The sequence below is a fragment of the Plectropomus leopardus genome, chromosome 19, assembly GCF_026936395.1.
Source record: "Plectropomus leopardus strain MGB_pleo_1.0 chromosome 19, ASM2693639v1, whole genome shotgun sequence".
In the NCBI taxonomy this organism is placed as follows: Eukaryota; Metazoa; Chordata; class Actinopteri; order Perciformes; family Serranidae; genus Plectropomus; species Plectropomus leopardus.
Window position 1 is genome coordinate 17,312,200 of NC_142194.1, and position 11,143 is coordinate 17,323,342.

The 11,143-nt window shown below is 39.6% G+C and overlaps 1 long non-coding RNA gene across 1 annotated transcript; it reads right to left on the reverse strand.

Moving 5' to 3' along the window:
- Window positions 1-2,636: 2,636 nt before the first annotated feature.
- On the reverse strand, window positions 2,637-10,938 carry LOC148186339 (uncharacterized). Its single transcript, XR_015775033.1, has 4 exons — window positions 10,676-10,938; window positions 4,406-4,530; window positions 4,211-4,297; window positions 2,637-3,008 (listed from the first exon to the last, which is right to left on the reverse strand). It is a non-coding gene; the product is annotated as an uncharacterized LOC148186339 (long non-coding RNA).
- Window positions 10,939-11,143: the final 205 nt, after the last annotated feature.

The following is an 11,143-nucleotide window of genomic DNA, read 5'->3' on the forward strand; positions in this document are numbered from 1 at the left end:
TCTCCTCCACTCTCCGTCTCTACTCCTGTCCTAACATTCATTAAACTCACACGACCTCCAGGTGGGGGGCGTATCAGCAGTGTGACTGCACCACCTCTGTTGCCCCTTCTTGTCATCATGCTCACCAGCAGCTCATTTCTGTGGCTTTTTGAGCGCACACAGGTGAGCGTCTACCCAGTCGTCACTGAGAGCTGCAACTCACTATATGGTACACATGGGTCCTAATTAGGCCTGAGGGCTGGAGAGGAGCAATCCCCTAGAACAAGCAGCAGCCAGAGTCTGATTAGACTCTGCAAGTGAACGGCTCTCCAGAGATTGCATGCAGGTCAAAACTCTCTCTCTCTCACACACACACACACATACACACACTCAGCTTTCTTTTCAAATATGAATTCCCTCAGGATCCAGCCCATGCAAATCATGAAACCCTTTGCATTTTGGAGCACTACGACGTGACCTATTTGCACTCCAGCTAATGAGGTGCTTGTTAAGCTTAATGAGTATCTGTTAAAACTGATGTGTGAATATTGTTGATTAATATTTTTTTCTTGCTGTTATGAAACATAATGACTAAATGAGTCATTTCCCTATAGGTTATGTTTAATGTGTTATATTTGGATTCATTTATATCAAATGATTTTTTCCTATACAGTCCTGTACAGTCTACATCATTTTGTCCCTATGGAACAACCTGATCGTTATTTAATGCTCAAAATATCTGAAGGAGCCGAAGGGATCAGTGCTATAGTGTTCTGCTGATGAGTATTATATTGCTGAGAATAAGACTTCAAGGACAAGAGCAGACGCATATTGTTCTTTTTTTTTACAACTTCTGCTCTCCTCAGAGAGTTTCACACAGATGCTTAGAGCTGGTAATAATTTTTGAACATTGTGATCTGATATTGATTTATGCTTAAAGCAGCAATTGGAGGAGTGAAAATCAAAACAAAAAAGATCTACTTTTCTCTAAAGCCTGGGTGTTCAACAGGGGCTCCGTAACTCCTATGGCGTCCTTAGAGTTACTGCAAGGGGGCTACCAAACTACCTCCTGATAATTCAAATTTTACAAGGGCAGTGACGTTTACAACATTTGAAACTGACATATCTATTTTCATACATGAAAGGGATTATAACTGAGCCTTAACTGTCACCAATCAATTATTCTGCTGGTAATGACATAATACATGGTGCTAGAAAGACACTGTAGGTCAGGCAACAGGGGCAGTGGACAGGTCCAACAAACACCAGACTTTCACCAGTGAGGCCACTGTTGGCTTCCCACATGAACATTGAGCCAAATCATGATATTTTTTTCTGAACCTAAACACGTTCTTTTGTTGCCTAAATTTGAGTATGTGCTTTTATGAAGTGTTTTATTGACATTGTATGTTTATTTTGAAATGCATCTGATGACCAGAAACTGTACATTTCCTGTGATCACGTAAGTGTATTTTCAAAAGACAAGGCATGTAGCAGACACCCTGTCCCAGAATGTCAACAATGGAAGCAGAAGGGGTGCCCAGTCGCTCAGCGGATAGAGCAGCGCCCCATGAACAAAGACAATGTTTTTGTTGCAGCAGCTGCAGATTCACTACCAGCTTGTGTCCCTTTGCTGCATGTCATCCCTTCTCTTTCCCTCTCTCACACTTGCATTCTGTCCTGTCAAATAAAGGCAAAAGCCAAAAACTACAGACACAGGAGGATACGCAGTGTCATATATAGACAGGAACGGTACTGATCGAGCGGCAATATCTGACGAGTTGGGATGAGAATGTGACGACGAGGAGAAGACTTAAATATATTAAGGGGAATTATGACAAGTGCAGTTTTATAGCAAGCAATTTTATCAGTTTTATACAATATTTGTAGTAGGGGGTTCCTGATCCATAAGCTAAGAGGTCCTTGGCATTGAAAACCTTTGAAAACTCCTGCTCTAAAGCCATAAAAAAGTCAAGCTGGTGGCTGAGAGCAGACTTTAAGTGTTTAAATGTCACAGTGATGTTCCTTATGCACATAATGTAGTTCATGAAGAACCCCAGTCGGTTAATGCAGCTTCAAACATCTACTCTTTTGGATTTTTAATGAGCCTAGAAGTGAGCTAGAAGCAGCAAAGCATTATTTTCAAAGGAATCTTTCCCTAAAACGTCAATATAAGAGTCGTTTTTACATATAACTGTTAACAACACAATAACAATTTTTGAATGCACGCCTACAGGAAAATGCATTTTACATGCACGCTCTATTTAAGCCGCACCGAATTAAAACAGTGTGCAGCACAGCATTCCCTCGTCCTTTGCCCGGGATGCTCACATGAGATAGAATGAGGTTCCCTGGTCTCCGAGTGAGACAGCAGCTGACACTGCAGAGGCAGAGATTCAGCATTGTACCTCATTCAGTCCTAATGCTTCAGAATAGTTTAACTTCTGCAGCCGACAGGATGTCCCAGTGGTCGAAATCACCAGTGGCTTAGGAGCCAAATTAAAATGAAGTGCTGACAACTGTGGCACAGTCTCAAGTACGTAATGATACATGTTCTACAACTATTTGCAGACCAGTGTTGGAACTGCAGTCTGCAGGGATTGACACTTAATAAGCATGTGCATGTGCTGTGCTCCATTAAGCTTATACAGAAGAAAGGGAAGTGAAGAAATCAAAGTGGAGTTTAAAGTCAAATGAATGTAGGCCATGCTACCATGTAATGTTTCTGACAAAACGATGTCATTGGCCATTCTAAAAGCAGCCATTTTTTTTTTTAATTTGCATTCAGATCCATGCATCTATGTTACAAATCAACAGCCACCCGCCCCGGCTCCTTTTTAACTCGTCTCCAGCAGAGAGTGAGAGGACGGTGACAAAGATGTGAGATTTTGTTGGGTGCGTGCCCTTTCAAGATTTAGATCTGTGAAAATTCTGCAAAGTCCTCCAAATTAGAAACAGTTGTTCAGTGCCATCTCCTTGTTGTTGCATCCGTTTGTCAGACGAGCGGGAGTCTGTTTTCTGCGGAGCAGCTAAAGTGAGGTAGAAAGCTGATTAGATTGGAGGAGTAGTCAGACCTCAGCGTCTCTCTCACCAGGAGATGTGTTCTAATTAGAGTGCGTGCCTCATGTCTCACTGAGGAGAATAACAAGCCTCATCCCAAGGCTGCCTCCAGATGAACCTCACATCCACAGCGAACCAAAACACATCTGATGTATCAGCAACCCCTGGACTGCACACCACACCTGAGTCGACACGCGGTGCATTAGGATTTTGATGGGGGTTTACATCATGTGGCAGCGCTCTCTAAGCAGGAGGCCTTGCAGTGCTGGAGCAACAATGAGGGAAGCCAGGTAGAAATGCTCTGCCTCCTGTCTTCAATCTCTAAAACAGTTCTTTCATGTGTGAATTACGCTGATCATCAGAATAATTAAACGATATCTGTAGCCATGTCTCTGTTGCATTCAACTAAGAGTGCTGTGCTTTTTCAACATATGGAGCAGTCTAAAAGGAGGGACAGACTGAACCTAGATGACATTCTGGGGGCTGTGATGATCGGATGATCCTGCATAAGCCTGTGCCAATGTCTGAAGCTATTTTAAATTACATGTCAGTCTTGGTTTGTTGTGCAAATGACTTGCCACATATTTTAAATGCAATATTAGTTTAAGCCCAATTGGCATTCAGCAGCTTTGAAAGGGAAGTTGTATTTAAATTGCTGCTCAAATTTAGTAGAAAAGACTACATTTTTCCATTATCATTGTCTTAAAACAATTTTTGATCATTAAATAATTAATTTGTATTCAACTGAACTATAAATCTGTTATTATTATCATTATCATTACACAGTATTTTACAGTACCACCATAAGTTAATATTATGCAAGACCTGAATTTTCCTGCACACCAATACAATAAATATAATAAAGGAGCGGTGTATAAGACAGGAATTTAGTGGTACCTAGCAGTGAGGATTGCAGATTGCAAACAGCTGAGACATCTCCTAGTTATAATTCCTAAAGTGTTAGAAGAAGTTTTTACCAGGAGCAGAATTCCTCTCTTAAACAAATGGATCAGGTGATTAGAACCTGTAAAAACACTTAATTAAAACAGTTTCAAGTTACTAATTAGTGTTTCTCCTACCTTGTTTGGCAAATCACAGATGAGCCGGTAGAGTGGGACCTGCTAATGACTGCTAACCTTTTTTAAATGATTACTTATTAATGTGTGCTCACCTTATTTCTGATCCAGAGGTGTTCAGGTTTACTGTGGAACGAATTATCCGTCATCCTCTCCAAAACAAATGAAATGGATGATTTGAACTGTGTAAAAACAATGAAAAAAACAGTTTCATGTTACAAATATATGTGTTTCTCTGATGCTGTTTAGCATGTTTGAGATGGGCCCAACACCTGCTAATGTGTGTTCACCTTTTTTCTCTTAAGCTCCAACATGTTCTCATCCCAACTCCTCACATGTTGTCGCTTTGCAGTGGACTTACGCAACGTTCAGGAGGTTTTTAACAGGAGATGTATTATCTGCAGAGGTCTTCTCTCTGAAACAAACAGACCAGGTTTAACAGGTAAAAACCCTGAAAAAAGCAGCTTCACGTTACAAATTAGTTTTTCTCGAATGCTGTCTGGCATGTCGGAGACAAGTTGCTAAATAGCACCTGCTATTCTGTTATCACCTTTTTTTAAATTTTATAATAAACATGAAAAAGGCAGTTTCAAGATAAAAGGTTAGTGTTTTTCCAAAGCACTCTTCTCATTAGTGGCCAGCACTACAACACAAATGGCCTTCTCTAGAGCCAGTGCTTGGTTTGTCTACTCTGGGCTACTGTGGAAACATGGCAGTTCAACATGGCAGTCTCCATGAACGAGGACCCTCTCCCTTTGTAGATTTAACGGCTCATTCTAAGGTAACAAAAACACAATTCACGATTCTTCAGGTGATTAAACACTAAAGATATATTACATTTTATTGTATTCCATTTCTGCCAATATATCCCCCTAAATCCTTCATACTGGACCTTCGAATAAATCACATATATTACAGTAAAATTTGATATTTATAGGTTTACATTTATCAGCGTGCTAATATCTTGATCAACCTACTATCTTTAATCATAATCAGCCCCGGTGAAAATGGCCTGCTCGTTCAAATATTGAGCTTCATTGAGTATTGATATGCCTATTAGTTAATATTAGTTATGAAGGGGATATAAAATATTCTTTTGTACTTTTAGAAATAATCCTGCAGTGCTTTCCTTCACAGAAATTTAAATTGTACTCTATCAGACAATAAATTCTTTGTTGTGCCCGTAAACATCAATGCACACATCCACACACGCACAGTGGAGGATGGTCCAACCTCCCCGGGCGGCTTGTCTCAGATTGGATGTCAGATGCTGGAGACAGCTGCACTCATCACAGCTTTTATGAATACATTACCTTTTATGTTCATCCAAACACTGATTTATCTCCCTCAGAAAATCAAACAGGACAGACATTCACTCACCAGTCCCTTGGAAAATTGGAACTTTCAGCAAACTGCGTGTAAGACAAATATCTGCGGCCAAAATAACTGCAAATCTTTCAGCCGGGTGGTAATTCAAACCTCATCTTTGACAGAGTGTGTGTGCAGATGTTTGTGCCTGCATTTTTTTTTTAGCAGAGATGGCTTATGAAATATCAAAGTGTGTTATTTGCCTCCATGAAACTCCACAACATCAAAGACTCTCCCCCTCCTTCCCTCCCTCTCCCACAAGAACCCAAGAATCCTAGAGTTTTTTTTACCCATGCAGCCTTGCCTGTCTTCCATCTCAGCATTGCTCAAAAGGCAAAAGCCTCTAATGATACAAGATACAAGATGGAGAGACTGCTGCCAACAAAATGGGGAGAAAAAAAAAACATTTTGGGTGATGATTGACATCCCTGCATCTTTTTATTATTCCTGTGATGTTCGTCCAGACACACTGATGCCAGAAACTGTGGCCTCACACTTTGGCTGATGCAGCAATCTGGTGATATGCGTCTCTCTGCCTGCCAACCACCTGGCTGGAAGAAGCGTAATCAACCTCACAGTCAATCACTCCCCGCACAGCCAATGGTGTAGGATGAGTGTCAGAGGAAGCGTGGCAGACATGCGCTGGCTGTATGTCCAACTTTGACACTTCACACCTTGCTCTCTCGCATCCTGATGAGTCCTCTGTATTGGCAAGGCCTTGGGATTCCAGCAACCCACTACTGTGTATTATGTAGGAGAAATAAATGTGCAGCGAGTGGGAGGAATGCGGCTGCTGGGTCGCAGGCATTTTACAGGTTAAGGTTTTAAGTATATCCTCTGCCATCTTAAGCAGAGGCAGCACTTAGTTGCTTAAAATGTCAGTGAATTAATTAATTAAAGCAATAAAACTTTCTTGCAATTAAAGCTGCATGTTGGTACTATGCTTGTACGATGATTCCGTTGCATTAAAAAAAAAAAAAGGCTTTTACGACCACAAATACCACATAAAAGATGCTATGAGGACTAATACTAACAGTCCGTGGGAGTTGCCCATGGTCCGCAAACAACAGCACAGTCTCCTTGGGTGTTAAAATTGTTTTCAAGGCACCACTCACCGCTCAGGGTTGCGTAACGCAGCCACGATGTCCCACATGACACGTCATGTATATTGCATTGCCTAAAAAGCAGCTCTCTCTCCGACTGCACTCAGGGCTCACTAGATATTTCATCTCCAATTAAAAGGGAACTAAAGTACTGCATCGCTGGACTCAAGAGAAGAGAAATAATTGACATGCTCGCTCCCGAAACAAGTGAATTATTCAATTTGTTTTTAATTCTGCGGGAAGAAAAAAAAAGTTGAGAATGCAATTGGTTATGTGTAGGTTGTTGCTTGATCTGGTGCCCAAAAAGTCTTTGCATTGTAGATGAAATATTAAGAAATTAGCCATTTAAATGTACTTTTCAGAATAATTCAATTTCTATAACTCTGAACGGCCAGCAGGAGAAAAAAAAACCCTGAAAGAAGCTATGCTATTTCTGACCTTTTTATCTCTTTTATTGCAGTTTCAAGGTGTTGGTTGCTTGATATTATTAAGTTGACAACACTCTGAGGTAAGTATAAATAGCAGCTGGACATCGATCAACTGATCAAAACTACTGAGGAAGACAGAGAAAAAAAATAGATTTTTCTATATTTGAAAAAAAAAACAACTGGCTGCCTTTAAATTGGTATCTTTGGATGAGTAGAAGTGTACAGTCCTCCATCAATGAAACTATTTAATCATCTTGGAATTTTGTTGCTTCCAGTACAACTAAATGTCTTCTGAATTGTTTTCGGTGAAGTCGATGTGGCCTAGCTAACTTTTATTTAACAGCGGCTAGTACTGTGGTCTAATAGTAGGCATAATGTCAAATGGTAAAATGTAGCAGGATTACAAACTCTACAAACACACTCTGTAATGTCTGTTAATAAAACAATAGGCCAATTCTTCATTTGTGAGCGAATTAATGTATAAGAAATGACACATGCATTCAAGCATAAGTCAGTATGGTCATTTAAAGCAGTAGGCAGTTTAATTTTGGTCTTTGAGCACATTGTAATCCAAGTGGGCTGAGAGGACACAACAGTTCTGCACATTTGCTTATCTTTTTTTTCCAGGCTTCAGAATAGGCTATCTAGCCTGTGACTGGAGATTCTGGCCATTCACACATAATTTCAGAAGGAGGGCATTCCTACTGGCTGTTTGATAAATGCAGATGCATAAGCATGTCTCTTCACATGGTGAAAACCTAATTTAACGTTGGAAAGTCCTGCAGAATTGCCATTTCAACATTGCAAACACCTGCCAACACCTCAAAACAACCACAAAAAAGCAAGACAGATTAATCAAAAAGATTTTCTAAAAGAGAGTCTCACAATAAACAAAACACATGTCAGTATCAGCGAAGCGTTTCCAACATGGATAGAAAATGTTAACAGTTTAGCCCTCTGCTAACCGAAGCTAAAGACTTACAGCTGCAGCTTCATGTTCACGTTCATATAAGTAACATTAAAACCTCAAATCATAGTGTGTGCTCCTCGCCAGAAGGGGGGGGGGGGTTGCACTGGCCAAATTCATGTCATTCATTTGTGGTCTGATAAACAGAGAGAGGGAGGGCAGGGAGAAGCTGAGCAAATGCGCTGCTGCAACTGTACAAGGAAAAAAAATGAAATAAATCGACAGATGGGTAAGAAGTGCACGCATATGCCTGTAGTCGTATTAAGACATAGAGGGGAGTGCGTATTTTCAAAGTCTGACGAGTTTTGCCTTTTCTAGATTTCTGCCTACTCTAGCTTTAAATTTTTTAATTCTAAAAGTATTTTTGAATTAATCTGGGTGAATGGCAGCATCTAAGGCCATCAGTGGATTCTTCTGCGCTTGTTCTAAGAAGAGCGAAGAAATCTTAAATAACTTAAAAGGCTTTTTTTTTTTGCTCTTTGATCTATAAATACCAATATATCTGACTTGAAGGATGTTCTTCTTTTTAAAGTTTTACACTTGCCTGTTAGTCTCACTCCTTTTTTCTTGTGTTTTCTGTCAGATATTTCACTGTCCCAGACTTGTGAACACACTATCACAAGGGTGAACACAATATCATGAATATCTGTACATTTAATGCAATACAGTTCAGAGTTGCTGCAGTATACTACCATCAGTTCATCGAAACTGTATCATAAAGATAGTATATGGTGATTTTTGACTGTAGGTTGGTGTATTTATTGCATATAGTATGTACGATATACTGCAACAGCACAGTTTTTTTATAAGGTTTTATGCGTTACATATATACATATAGCACCATAGTATGGTTTCTATTTTTAATCTAAGACATGGTCAAACAATATACCTCAAACACAGGTCTCAAAAATGACTTTGTGGCTCAGTTATAAGGTTCAAAGTGTTGCAGCCTTATTGAATTGGATTATATTGTAGTAGTGTTATATCATAGTTGTGTTTATGACATTGTGGCCACTCTCTGTGTGTTGCCTTCACCCCACCAGTCATTGCATCAATCCATCCAAACAGCAAGCGGTGAAAAAGTGAAAGCTAATCACAAAGGTCCTGCTCGTCGTCTCCTTCTATCCAGGGACTGAGCGTCTCAAAATGGAGACTTTGCAGCAGCACTACGGATTGAATTTGGCCACAGGAGATACCATGATTGGATTGATCAATAAAATTAGATTGCCTTTCTACGATGCATCAAGCACGTTAATGTAGCAAAAGCCAAACATGTCAACTAATGCAGCATGTTAGATGCATTAGCCATGTTCAGGAGTCAAGAAGGGTAATGTCACGGTTTGCATGTTAAATTCAGATAAAAGTTGCTGAATTCTCCACCGAGGTCTTGCTAATGATGTTCTCTTGGAACTGATACAATTGGCAAATGATTATTGATTTCTGCACTAGAGGAGGCTGGCTCCTTTACAAAATGATCTTGCGCCGGGTTGCAGTCTGTGAGTTTTCTAATTATATTCATACATGCATATTAATCCAACAACCTCTCGCTTTTCTGTAGCATAACAGACAAAATGTTTATTTCTGAGGAGGTATATGACGCAGAGTCTTCACGCCGTATGTGCAGAGAGGCATCGTACCACAGGCCATTTTTTAAAAATTTCATCACTTCTCAAACTGCACAAGAGGTGAAAAGTGAGAGGGGTGAAAATGCAATTTCCCAAACTGATGACTGTTATACAAAATTACAGGAATAGAAAGACAAAGAGGCAGCATTAACTCTTAATATGCCCAGCCTTGGGCCAAACTAATAAAACCACAATTGAATCGGCTCTAAATAAATGATGGTGCTGTAGTTTAATAGCATATCATCTCCCTCACTGACAGCACTGGATTTGAAGGTACTATATATCTTAATAATCCCACAAGTTGAAAGTGAAGGGCATTTCTCTGGGAAAAATTCACATCAAGTGTTGCTTTATTTCCTTAACTCATTATCTTTGGTCTACTGAGATTTATAGGCAAAGGGTGAGCTCCACCCAGTGGAGACAATAAGAACTGTAAAAAGAAAACAGCTGTCCAAAAACTGTAAATGACTCGACTTGATACAATCAGAAACACTTGCAGCTCCACTTGGACTTAAACACCAATGACTTGTGACCTCACTTGGACTTGAGCACTCTGACTTTAAACACTTGATACCTTCTCCCAAGTCCAAATATTAAAAGTATATTATTTAAAAAGTGTAACATCAGTCAATTTCTGGATTCAGCCTGGCCTGAAGTCATGAATTCACATTGGGGGCAACCAATTATTGTGGGGGGTCTGGGGGTTATGAGTATTTATTATGTATAGTTCTTATTTCAAAATAAAAGTACTTTAAATGTATATTCTTTCAATATATTTTGAAGATATTTGGATAAACATTTGTTATTATAATTGGATTGAACTAACATTGAAGCTATTTCATTCCCAGCATGTTAACACTTTTCATCAATTCACAAGATGATTCGTTCTGTTTGAACCAATCCCACAGCATCCAATCAAGTTGTAGAAACTAATGTTAAGGCATTGAGAGCCAATTGTGTTAAAAAATGATACCAAAAATAATTTTGTGTACAAAATCTACGTCAACAAAAAGTAAAAAAATCACCAAAAGAATTGCAGTAAATGCAAAATGTATGGTTTAAAACTTACCAACACGTTCTCATCCCAAGTCGTCACACGTTGCCACGTTCTTAACTGATGCCATCTGGGGACGTATCAGATACACGCAAAAGGTGCCTTCTGGTGTATTGTTGGTATGCTGAAATTCCAACTTTGTTTGATATTTAAAGAGGCACAAAGAACAACAGGTCAAGGCTAATATTAAAACTACATAACCTTGTAACACACTTATGTTGTTGGTTGTGTGATGAGTTTGCAGGTCTTGGGTGCACTGGTGCTTTGTTGGAGCTGACCTTCATTGATGGCACCTGTGACAATTATCTAGTGCTACTCTGACTGCCTGGCACCTGCACCAGCTTTGATATCTGTGAGCTGCCACTTGTTTTTACATGCCCTTAATGAAGACTGTGAGTTGAAATGAGTATAACTTACTGACAAAGTGATTTATAAATCTAACCTCTCCCTCCTTGGTCATATTTGTCCTTCAATCCAATGAGC